Source organism: Pelophylax lessonae (genome assembly GCF_965119305.1).
Source record: "Pelophylax lessonae genome assembly, chromosome: 1".
Lineage (NCBI taxonomy): Eukaryota > Metazoa > Chordata > Amphibia > Anura > Ranidae > Pelophylax > Pelophylax lessonae.
The window spans coordinates 480,581,954-480,594,857 of record NC_138768.1 but is presented as its reverse complement, the minus strand read 5'-3'; the positions used below and the strand labels follow the sequence as shown (position 1 = coordinate 480,594,857).

General features: G+C 48.9%; 1 protein-coding gene across 1 annotated transcript in view; it reads right to left on the bottom strand.

Moving 5' to 3' along the window:
• Window positions 1-12,904, bottom strand: part of CACTIN (cactin, spliceosome C complex subunit) — a 473,103-nt gene that overhangs the window by 22,720 nt on the left and 437,479 nt on the right. The window lies entirely within an intron of this gene.

Genomic DNA, 12,904 nt, shown 5'->3' with positions numbered 1-12,904 from the left:
AATGCAAGTTTTATTACAGCATAGATTGCTATGAGGATTGGTAGTTCCCTTCTGTATTCTGTGTAGGGATTTCTGGAACCTACGTTTATGGAGTAGAATACACTTTTGATATATTTATGTTTTTTGTTTTGAGACACTGGCCCATATACAGGATGATTGGCATGTGTTCCGATTTTCTTGGCCGTTTCATATATATAGACATCTAAGAGCCTACAACAATATGGCACTACCCAGCAGGCTTCAAGAAAATGGTCTGTTTCTGTTTTATGTTTTTCACTTGGCAGGGCGCCTGTTTATTTTTAGTAGAGGCCACCCTCTAATAGGTTTAGGGCTTCTTTCTATTTAGTCTGTATATTATATGATGGATGGGTGTTCCTATTTTACTGGTTGCCTTGTTAGCAGACCTATGAGGGCCTATGGTAATATGGCGCCGCCCAGTGGGCTACAAGAAAATGGCGTCCTGTTTCTTTTAGTTTTGTGTTTTTTTCTTTTAAATACATTATACACATCCATGATTGACCTAGTGTTGTCTACTAAGAGTTGGGTGTAGTATCTGGTCTTCATTTTTGTAGTTGTTCTGTTGGATTGTCGCAGCAGCACCATGCATCTTTTTAGATTGTACATCTTCGATGAATATATGGTAATAACTGGACTTTTGTCTTACCATAAAATCCTTTTCTCTGAGGTTCACTGACGGACACAGCTCCATGTCTTCTTAGACCCTTGGGCTTATGCTGCTCTCTTTTCAGGAGTAGGACTAGGTGGACACAAGTTTGGCTACGCCCCTGACGAAGTCCCAGGGTGTATACCATCATGCAGTGTCGGAAGAATACATAAATCAACTCAACAGAGGGGCGGGGGCTGTGTCCGTCAGTGAACCTCAGAGAAAAGGATTTTACAGTAAGACAAAAATCCAGTTTTCTCTTTTGTTCACTGACAGACACCGCTCCATGTCTTCTTAGACCCTTGGGATGTCCCAAAGCAGTATCAACATGAGGGGTGGGAAAAACACAGCAATACATATAATCCCCAACAAGGCTAAACATAGCCAACCAGGTAGAACAGGAGCTCACCACCAGGAAAAAAATACACCCTCAAGAGGAGGGAGTCTCTGCAAACCACAGCCTGCAAAACTTTGTGGGCAAATGCCGCATCCGAATATGCAAGTACATCCACCTTATAAAACTTTGTGAATGTGTGTACAGACGACCACGTAGCCGCCTTGAACATCCGAACCACTGACGACTGATGACGGAAGGCCCAGGAGGCACCAAGCTCCCTCATAGAATGTGCCTTGACAGGCAAAGGATAAACCTGACCCTTAGAATAGGCCCACACAACCGTCTGCCTGATCCATCTGGAAATAGTCGCTGCAGATGCGGCCTGCCCCTTACGAGGTCCATCCGTAAGACCAAACAATGAATCGGATTTCCGAATCGACTCAGTCACCGCCAGGTACACCTGAATTGCCCTGACTACATCCAAGGAATGTAAAGCAATTTCTTTAGGGTGGCAACACAACATCTTCATTCAAATGAAACCCCCGAGACAACCTTAGGAAGGAACGCCTGACAGGGTCGTAACACCACTTTGTCCCTGTGAACCACCAGCTAAGGTGACCGACAGGACAACGCAGCCAACTCCGACACCCTACGCACAGAAGTAATAGCCACCAAAAAGGCCATCTTCTGCGACAAGAGTGAGCAAAGTCAGTTCACAAATGTTTTCAAAAGGAGGCTTTTGAAGTACAGACAGTACCAAATTGAGATCCCACAGAGGTACCAGGGATCGCACCGGAGGAGCCAAATGGCGAACTCTCTACACAAAAGTGTGAACCAAGGACTTCATCCCCAATGGCTTTGGTAAAATGTGGCCAAAGCGGAAAGCTGGCCCTTGATGGTACCCAGAGCCAAATGTTGATCTACACCTAGTTGTAGAAACTCCAACAGGAGAGACACAGAAAAGGAATGGGGAGAAACCCCCCGAAACTCACAGCAAGTAATGTACGCCTTCCAAACTCGATGATAAACCTTCCTGGAAGTCAATTTCCTAGCTTTTAACAGAGTAGGAATCACCGACTTCGACAGCCCTCTGTCCTTCAGCACCTGGCTTTCAATAGCCAAGCCGTTAAAGCCAGCGACTGTAAAGCAGGATGGAAAATTGGTCCCTAAGACAGAAGATCTTGCCTGACAGGAGGTTTCCAAGGGACGTCTGCTACCAGGCTCACCAGACTTGCATACCAAGACCGGCGAGGCCAGTCCAGTGCCACCAGAATGACTGGAATCCCTTCTACCTCGATTCTGCATAGCAGTCTCGACAGAATGTATAGGGGGGGAAAAAGGTTTGGGACTTTGAATGAGGCGCACAGTGGGAGTGCCGTGCGACTCCATCCCGGTTCAATCGTTCAAAAGAAGATGAGGTTGGGACTTTGAGTGAGAGACGTGACCAGGCTGGCAAAAAACAAACGGCATGTTTATTGGTACATATAATTAAATTCAAACAGCATATACAATGTTACACAAGAAATTGTCACATGTAGAGAGAGCTAATAAGTGGTCCCATAGTCCAATTGCATATAAGTCAACAGAGTGGGGTTCCATATATGGTGGAGTATTGAGGAGTATACATAGTATCACAAACTGGGATTCCAAGTAGTAGCGTAGTATTAGGATTTAACACATCATAATCTCAACGCGTTTCGTGGCCCAAATCGCCACTTCGTCAGGAGCAGATGCAAAATTCCACACTTGTATAAAGCTCAGGTGGTAATTGGAGGGGAGAGTGGATGTGACCCCATGAGGTCTCCCCGGGAGCTGAGGGCACACAGAGTCGGCAGACCAGGCAGAGCGAGCCGCACACATGATGAGTGTGGGCTGAAAATAGATGTCATAAGAGGTCCAAGATATATAGCGGCATAGAGGGATATCAGCCAGTGGAGCCCAGACTCCATTACATGGTGCTCCGCATCCGCCAAGAAGCCGCCAGACAAGTGAGCCCAGCGTCACGCTCAGTGCAGGGGAGAGACAGCCAGGGGCGGGACACGCCCACTCTCCCCTCCAATTACCACCTGAGCTTTATACAAGTGTGGAATTTTGCATCTGCTCCTGACGAAGTGGCGATTTGGGCCACGAAACGCGTTGAGCTTATGATGTGTTAAATCCTAATACTACGCTACTACTTGGAATCCCAGTTTGTGATACTATGTATACTCCTCAATACTCCACCATATATGGAACCCCACTCTGTTGACTTATATGCAATTGGACTATGGGACCACTTATTAGCTCTCTCTACATGTGACAATTTCTTGTGTAACATTGTATATGCTGTTTGAATTTAATTATATGTACCAATAAACATGCCGTTTGTTTTTTGCCAGCCTGGTCACGTCTCTCACTCAAAGTCCCAACCTCATCTTCTTTTGAACAGTCTCGACAGAAGTTGTATTGGAGTAAAGGCGTAAATCAGATGATACTGACCCCAAGGAGCCACCAAGACGTCTGGGGCGTCGGCCAGAGGATCCTGAGACTTTGACACGAACCCCTGCACATGATCCATCCACTGAGACAGACAAAGTATGATCCCCTGAATCTCCAGTATGTTTATCGGCAGACTAGCCTCCTCTCAAGTCCAAACACCTTGAGCCGAGTATACTCCCAAGACACCTCCCCACCCGGACAGAGTGGCATCCATGGAAATCACTGTCCAATACAGGGAAAGAAAGGATTTTCCCAGCCACCATATAAGAGACCCACGACAGCGGATTCTTGTTCCATTTGGCCAGAATCTCTCTTTGCAGAGGTCTGGTATGGAACAGAGCAAACTTAACCGCCTCGAAGGTGGAAACCATCAGACCCAGCACTTGCATGCAAGTCCTGAGCGATGACCGACAGCTGGACAAAAGGAGCCGAATCGCATTCTGCAACTTCAGAAGTTTTGCCTGTGCAAGAAACACCCGGTCCGATGCTGAATCCAGCATCAGACCCAAGTAGTAAAGCTTGGTGGACGGAGTCAAAGCCGATTTCTGAAAATGTAGTGTTAATCCGAACTCCTGTAGAGTTCGCACAGTAATGTCCAAGTCGACTTCTGGAGCCGAAGAAGACTCTGCATGCAGAAGCAGATCATCCAGGTAACCTAGTACAGCCGAAGCAAGGCCAACACCAGGGCCAAAACCTTTTGTGAACACCCAGGGAGCTGAAGCGAGACCAAAAAGGTAACTCCACAAATTGAGAATGCTCCTCGCCCATGGCAAAATCAAAAAAGCGCTGATGCCCGACAAATATTGGAATATGAAGGCAAGCGTCCTTGAGATCGAAAGAAGCCAGAAGATCCCCTTGATGAAGGAAAGCCACTGCCGTGCGGATGGACTCCGTATCCGAAATTTCTGAACCCGCACAAAGTGGTTCAGAGCCCTGAGGTCCAAGATCAGGCGAACCTTGCTTTCCTTCCTGGGAACAGTAAACAGATTTGAAACACAATGACTCCTTGTGCTAACAGGTCCTGCTCTGCCCCATAGAGGCCCTGCAGCCGATTGTTAGACAGGCGTAAGTTGGAAGGAAAGAACCTTGCCGGAGGCAAGGACCGAAACTTGATCTTGTAGCCGAACCAAATCAACTCATGGACCCATTTGTCCTGAATGAGCAAGGTCCATGGGTCCAGAAAAATTGAAGACGTCCCCCCACCCCAGATGCGGGAGCCCCTTCAGGCTGGGGAAGGCCTGTCTGCGGAACCAGTAGTGCCCGCTTTTGACTTACCATTCCAGGGTCTCTTGGAGCCTCCCGTAAAGTTTCGGGTGGATCTCGAACCCCTGTCCTGCGATCCAGACGGGCAAGAGGGCCGCTTGTGAGCCGAGAAAGAAGGACCACGTTTACGACGAGGTTCCTTGCCCCTAGCAACCTGTGGAAGTAATGTACTCTTACCTCCCGTAAGGCCCTTAATGATCTCCTCCAAGGAGGCGCCGAACAAACGGTCACCTACAAAAGGTAGATCAGTCAGCATCTTTTTAGAAGCCTGGTCGGCCGACCAGTACTTCAACCAAATCGTACGGCGAAGAATCGCCGCCATCACAGATACCCTGCCAGCCAATGGGGCCGCATCCAAAGATGCATCACAAATGTACTCTAGCCCTTGGATCAACTGATCAGCCAGCTCCCCCAGCTCAGGAGGGTGTTGACCCCCTTCCAGATCCTGGCGTAAAATTTTTGCTCATTCCGTTAAGGTCTGGGATACCAAGGTGATAGCCAACACCCGCCTCAACATTGAACCTGCCACAGTGAAAAGGTAACGGACCAGAGCCTCAGCTCTCTTCTCCACAGTATCCTTAAAAGGATGGAGAAACCTCCACTGGCAAAAGTGTGGCTTTATTTAGCCTGGAAACGATGGTGGAACCATTCGTTTTTTTAGGAGAGACTCCTCAAAGGGATATCTCATAGCAAAATGCTTAGGTATTCCAACTATGCGTTTCGGGGAACCCCACTGACTAGTGACAATCTCGTCAAAATAGGCGGAAAAGGGGAACACCTTAGTCACCTTGGAAGATCTGTAGGTGCCAAACTGCACCAGCGTCGCCGACTCAGCATTAGCTGAGTCCTCCAACTTTAAAGTTTCCTGCACTGACACAATCAATGCCTCCACCAGTGCTTTTTCATGCGCGGCTGCAGAGGAGGATTTATCCTCAATGTTCGAGCACTCAGGGTGCATGGATGTAGACCCAGTGGGATGACTCGCATCCGCGGCGGCCAAATCCACCTCCGCAGTCATGGCCGCTAGGGCAGACTGAGACCCAGAGGGTCCCGCAGCTTCAAGGAGTCAGGTGGTGATACACGTTCCAGGGGCTCCATGGTTACCCCGAGCCGCACTGTGAAAAAAAGAAAACAAGTTTTTAAAAAAAAAAAAAACCCCAGCACACTGCTCGGAGCACGACAAGTATCAGAGCATCCACGGCGCTGGATATAGCAGAGGAAGGATCGTATACCCAAAGGGACTCACCACCCCAGAGCTGGAGAGCGCCAAACAGCCTGCCACACTGCAATCAAAGAGGAAGAGGAAGCGCCAATACTGACACCCCCGCTGCAAGCCACCGCACTACAAGAATATGACGGTCACTATAGGTTACAAATGAAAACCGAAAACATGGCCGCCAGACTACACAAACATGGCTGCCGGGGCTTATGAAAACCATCCACGGCAAAATGGTGGCACCGCATGCAACTCAGGACCCCACTGGACCCCAGGGAAGAAATAGTCTACCAGGGGGAAGCACCCCAGGGACCCCCCCCCCCCGCAGTGCAAAAAAAGTGCAGGCACCCCTAAAAGGCACACTCCAGCCGCCCTCTGGCCCAGCACCATTTTAGCCCCCCCACCCCAAAAAACGCCCGTGCACCCCAAAAGGGGACTAGGGGAGGGCACAGGGGGCAGGTGAGGATGATCAATGCAGGGGAAACCCGCTAGGGAGAGTGGGCAAAACACGAGGGGAGAAAGGACACGGGGGGGGGCTACCATCCCCACAGAGGGCCTGCGACCACCCCAACAATTCCCAGAGAAAAGAGGGGGGACACTACTCACCACACCTTGGCATTAGGCGGGCACCACTATTAGCAGTCCACCGTACCATCTCGGAATGGGGGTGCTTCGGCCTGAGGTACGCTGCAACTCTGATCATGACTGCTGTCGTGACCAGGGCTATGCGACCTCATGAGGTGTTTCACTCGCTGGCCAGCCCCTGTCCATTGGGGCTATGTTGCGGCTAACCTAGCATGGAGCTAATAGTTGGGTCGTGCTCGCAAGCCAGATTGGGAAAACCGGAAGGATCTAGGATATTCAGTGCGTCGCTCAGTCCAGCTGTTGATTGTAGTTTACGCAGGAACAGGTTGATTGTAGTTCACACAGGAACAGAAAATAACAAAAAGAGAAAAGAAAAACCCATCTAAAAAGGAAAAAATCCCAGGAACGCAGATCCCAGCAGGAAGCCAGGTCCTTACTCCTGACTAGGCAGAAAAAACTGAAGTCCTATAGCAGGAAGTGATGGTATACCTCCTGGCACTGCCTCAGGGGCATAGCCAAAACTGTTTCCACCTAGTCCTACTCCTGAAGAGAGAGCAGCATAAGCCCAAGAGTCTAAGAAGACATGGAGCGTTGTCCATCAGTGAACGAAAGAGAAGGTTTATGTGATTTACGAGTCATGTTATTTTATTTTTCCGTGTGTTTATTCATTTTATGTGGCATACAACCATTAGGCTGATTCTATTCGTCCCCCTGGTATACAGCAAAAATGGCTACCCAGTGGACAAACAAAATGGTGCCAAATTAATTGTATGGTGCCAGTGCAGGCTATTTAAGAGATTACATAGTTACATAGTTTGTGAGGTTGAAAAAAGACATCAGTCCATCCAGTTCAACCTAGGATGTGTGTGTGTGTTTGTTGTTAACCGTACATTGTATACCCCTGTATGTTGTGGTCTTTAAGGTGCCCATCTAATAGTTTTTTGAAACTATCGATGCTCCCTGCTGATACAACTGTTTGCGGAAGAGAATTCCACATCCTTACTGCTCTTACAGTGAAGAACCCCCTACGTAGTTTAAGGTTATACTGCCTTTCCTCTAGTTTTAGTGAGTGGCCACGTGTCTTATTGTATTCCCTTTCTCTGAATAGTTTGTTCCTTATGCTAGGGTCGCCAGTACAGTATTTGTACATTGATATCATATCCCCCCCTCAATCGTCTCTTCTCCAGAGAGAATAAGTTCAGTGCTTGTAGTCTTTCCTCATAGCCGATGTCCTCCATTCCCCTAATTATTTTTATTGCCCTTCTCTGGACTCTCTCCAGTTCCAGCACATTCTTCCTGGGGACCGGTACCCAGAACTGGACTGCATACTCCAGATGTGGCCGGACCAGAGTCTTGTAGAGTGGGAGAATAATATCTTTATTTCTGGAGTGAATCCCCTTTTTTTATACATCTCAGCAGGGCCGGTGCTTCCACTAGGCAAACTAGGCAGCCGCCTAGGGTGCATTGCCACCTAGGGGCGCAGCCAGGAGTCGGCACTCTCTCTCCATCATGAGTGAGCTGAGGGGAGAGGTGGCGGTAGGGGAGGAAGAAGGGACTGAGAAAGATGCCAGGTGTCTTGGGCAGTGGCGGAACTATCAGGCCCTGGCTTTCCACCACTGTTGGAGGGGTCCCAAGAGGCAGGAATGGAGCCCACCAGAGTGCTGCCTGCATGACGATCCTCTTCAGCTGGAGCTGAACGGTCCTAACCCCAGGCAGGAAGTGACTCTCTGCACTGAGCTGGTAGGCAGCCATTCATTTCCCCGGGTTGGTATTAAGCAGGGAGCGGAGGAGAGCTGAACCTGAGCCGGAGCGCCGCACTGGAGGGCGGAACCTTTACTGGGGCAGAAGCGACGAGGCACCGGAATGGTCTGAGGAGGTTGGTGATGAAGGACATGCGGAGCTCTCCGACTGCTGCTTTTCCCTCCACCAGGAGACGGTTGGAGCTGTGGTGAGCACTGTGGTCCAGGAGAGGAGCATCCTGGGAGAAGGAATCAGCAGGATCACTGTGAAGGAGGGCAGAGTGGGGGCCAATCTCTTCATACCGCCCAGTTAGTGTCCCCAGAACAGGGGATTGGGGTCCCTGGGTGTTACATGGAGCATCCCTGGTATGAAAGGGAATCGGGGTCACCAGGTGTGCCATGGGGAATCAGAGTCACTAGGTGTGACATGGAGGATAGGGGTCACGGGGTGTAACAGGAGTTCGGGGTCACCAGGTGTGCCATGAGGAATTGGGGTCCCTGGGTGTGCCATGGGGGATTGGGGTCCCCAAGTGTGACACGGAGGAACATCAGGGTCCCCAGGTGTGACATGGGGGAACACCAGGGTCCCCAACTGTGACATGGAAAAACATCAGGGTCTGACATAGAGGTACATTGGGGTCACTGAGTATGACAGCATGACATGGAGGAACATCAGGGTCAGTGGGTATGACAGCATGACATGGAGGAATATTGGGGTCCAAGGGTGTGACATGGAAAAACATCAAAGTCTCTGAGTGTGACATGGAGGGACATTAGGGTCCCCGGGTGTGACATGGAGGAAAATGGGGGTCACTGGGTATGAAAGCATGACATGGAGGAACCATCGGATCAGGGTCACTGGGTATGACATAGAGGAGTTTTTAACCCCTTCCCCTTTTTTTTTTTGGGGGGGGGGGGGCGCAAGTAGCTGGTCTTGCCTAGAGCTTAAAATAGTCTAGCACCGGCCCTGCATCCCAGTATTCTATTGGCTTTGCTTGCAGAGGCTTGGCATTGCATGCCACTGCCAAGCCTGTTGTCTAACAGTACTCCCAGGTCCTTTTCCATCTTAGATTCACCCAGAGGTTTCCCCTCCAGTGAGAAGCTTGCTTTCTGGTACCCAAGTGCATTACTTTACATTTTTCAACATTAAACCTCATCTGCCATGTAGTTGCCCACCCCATTATTTTGTTCAGGTCCGCTTGTAAGGTTTCCACATCCTGCATAGAAGATATTGGCATGCTTAGTTTAGTATCATCCGCAAATACTGAGATTGTACTAGATATCCCCTCCTCTAGATCATTTATGAATATATTAAACAGGATTGGCCCCAGGACAGAACCTTGGGGGACCCCACTTTCCACACCCGCCCAATCCGAGTACTCCCCATTTGCACTTGCACTCTCCCCTGGAGCCAGTTCTCTATCCAGGTACTCACCTTATGGTCCATACCTACCTTGCTTAGTTTGAACAGTAAGCGTTTGTGGGGAACGGTGTCAAGGCCTTTGCAAAGTCCAGATACACCACATCCACAGGCTTACCTTTATCTAGGTGGCAGCTCACTTCATCATAGAAGGTTAATAGATTGGTTTGGCAAGAACGGTTTTTCATGAATCCATGCTGATTACTACTAATAATACCATTTTCTTTTTTTAAATTCAACGTTTATTAGGAGAAGGAAAGGCATACACATCAAGCAAAAACAATGGTAATGGTCCATGTACAAAATCACAGGCAAAGCAAATACAAAAAACAAACAAACAGTTCTAGTGAATACCAGTAATCGTAGTACGTAAGACCACACAGCAAAACGCAGCTCCCGAAAAGTCAGAGAAAATTACTACGGGGAGCCCGGCCCCGAAGAGGCCCCGCCCTCCCCCGGCATCTTCATATGGCCGAGGTACTGTGAGGGAGAGACCCACTCCGGGCATGCCAAATCCCACCAGGCGCCCAGTATGAACAAGTGTACGTATGCCCAAGGGGAGTGACAATCACAAGAAAAACAAAGAGTGACTGACTATCCCCTTCGTCTCCTTTTCACTTCTTTCATATGAAAGTGGGGAGGAACCCACCACGGGAGGGGAAAGCACATGACAAACAGAGAAAAAAAAAAAATAAGAGGGGGGGGACAAGAAGAAAGGGGGGAGGAAAGAGAGGAGGGATGAATGGAGGGGGGAAAGCGGGGAAAAGACGGCCACCCGGTCCGCATATGCCTAACTAGGCCACCAATGCTTTGTATTCATCGGAGAAACTGAACTCATGCCAGTAGTACCACCTTTTAATAATACCATTTTCATTACTAAAGTCTTGTATGTGGTCCCTTAACATCCCCTTCAAAATTTTGCAGACTACTGATGTTAGGCTCTTTAGGAACCCTCGGGTGCAAGCCATCCGGTCCCGTTGATTTATTTATGTTACGTTTCTCTAGTTTAGTTCTAAGTCTATCTTCTGTTAGCCATGGCAGTACTTCCTGAGGTGTATTATTTAGTTTGGCCTTACAAACTGGGTTAGTGTAGCCCCCCAATTCTTTTGTGAAGACTGAAGAGAAGAATTTATTTAACACTACCGCATTTTCTCTGTGGCCAAATCTCCTTTGTCGTCTTTTATGGGGCCAATGTGTTCTGGCCTCGCTTTCTTACTGTTTATATACTTAAAGAATTTCTTGGGGTTCTTTTTACTCTCTTCCGCTATATGTCTCTCGTGTTCTATTTTAGCCGCCTTGATTTTGTCTTGGATGTTCAGCATCAGCGAGTGGGTGTATTCCCTGATGACGTGCATGCGCACGAAGCATGTAGGAAGGAGCCTTACGTGCTGACGCAATGACGTCACATCAAGATCTGGATCGGCGGCCATTGCTGTAAGTATAGCCATTTATGTTAATCTTTACTTGGATGTACATCCCTTGTTTTGTATGTCATCGTTTTAAAATAAACTGCTACACTATAAATTATTTCTTGGGCTCCATGTGGCAAGCATCTATTTGGCCAGGATTCTGTGCGAGGGGCCATTTCCTTTTGGGAGAAGCAGCTGGATGATTGCTGGGAATATCCCAAGGTTGATTTGATACAATGGCGTTTACCAATGGCATTCTTGTGAGTGCATATTGGTGAAGGAAAGTACTGGAGTCACTTTATGCAGAGAAGCACTGATGTCACTTTGTATGTTTGTTATCACATGGAAACATACCATACATAAAATAATAAAAAAAACCCCCATAACCCCCCCCCCCTCCCCCAAAAAAAAACAACATAGTAACGCCTCTTTCACATGGGCAGACTGATTGGCTCCACCTGTTAGTTTTTTAGGTGGACCCAATTGGACCCTCCTTTTTTCTCTGTGGAGTAGTGAATGTAAACGGACTTGTGTCCATTTACACCTGCCTACATCCAATCTGCTAAAAACAGATGGATGGGGATCTGTTCCCCAACCATATAGAGAATCGAATGGCAGTCAGTTTTAAAACGGACCGGTGGTCTGTTTATATCCCACTACCCACAGAGGAGAGCGCGCTGTGTCTGTGTTTGTTCTGCATAAGTGTAGTGGACACAGACCAGCCATCCGCCTGCTAAGCGAGGATCAGCAGAAAAATTCTGAGCAGACACGTGGAAGGGGTCTAAGGGTAGATTTAGATATGCATCTAAGTCTCCCTCGCCTCTGAAGCCCGATCCGCATTTAGCTCACCTTTCAGTGGCTACTGACATGCAGTGAGGAAGCCATCCGCTGCTTTCTCACCGCCTGTTTTAACCCCATTTTTGCCGACGAATGCGCCACAACCACATTGCATGCAGCTGCGGGGCATTTGTGGGACTTCCCAACTGAATTTAATGTGTAGCACTCAGTGGGTGCAAAGCAACTTTGCTGTGGGTGCAAAGCGACAGGTTGCAGCTGCAGCATGTAAACAACCCTGTCTGCTGCCTATTGCATATTAAAGCTGCTTCCCCCCCCCCTCCAGTGCCACATTTAACCCCTTTCGGGGGGGGGGGGGGGATGAGCAGATACCTGTCAAAAACTGGTACCCGCTCCCACTTCCATGATGGGGCGCCGCACCCGAAGCCGATGGACGGGTCGGTTTCGGGTGCTGACATTGCGGGCTCCGCTTAACGTAGCGTAGCTTCATCTAGAAGGGAACCTAAACAGCGTACAGCGCCGCTGCACTCCTCAATTGGCAGAAGCTCCCACTGCCAACCCCTATGTTTATCGCCCTCACTCTGCATAGTCCCCACCAATCTTTGATGCTTAACCCCTTAAGCACTGACCGGCCGCTGCAACACCCCCTCCCCCCCCCCCCCCCCACATGAAAGACACAGATCACGCATGATAACTCAGAAAAAGGAGGGGTGAAGAAACGGCACTACAGCCGTCAGAGACACAGGTCAAACCCCTGACTATGCCTAAGTCCCCATACACCATCAGATGAGACACAGGCGATCGGTTCCACGATCTCCCAACAGCCATCCCTGCAAATCTGTATCCCAGCACCCCTATCCAGGCATAACTGCATATACTATGGAGGATACCCATCCGGATTCTTCAACATAACCACCACTTCCATTTGACTGTTCACACTATTTATATCCAAAGGAAAACCGAAGTTATCTTCTGAACCATAGCACAATTGACCCCCA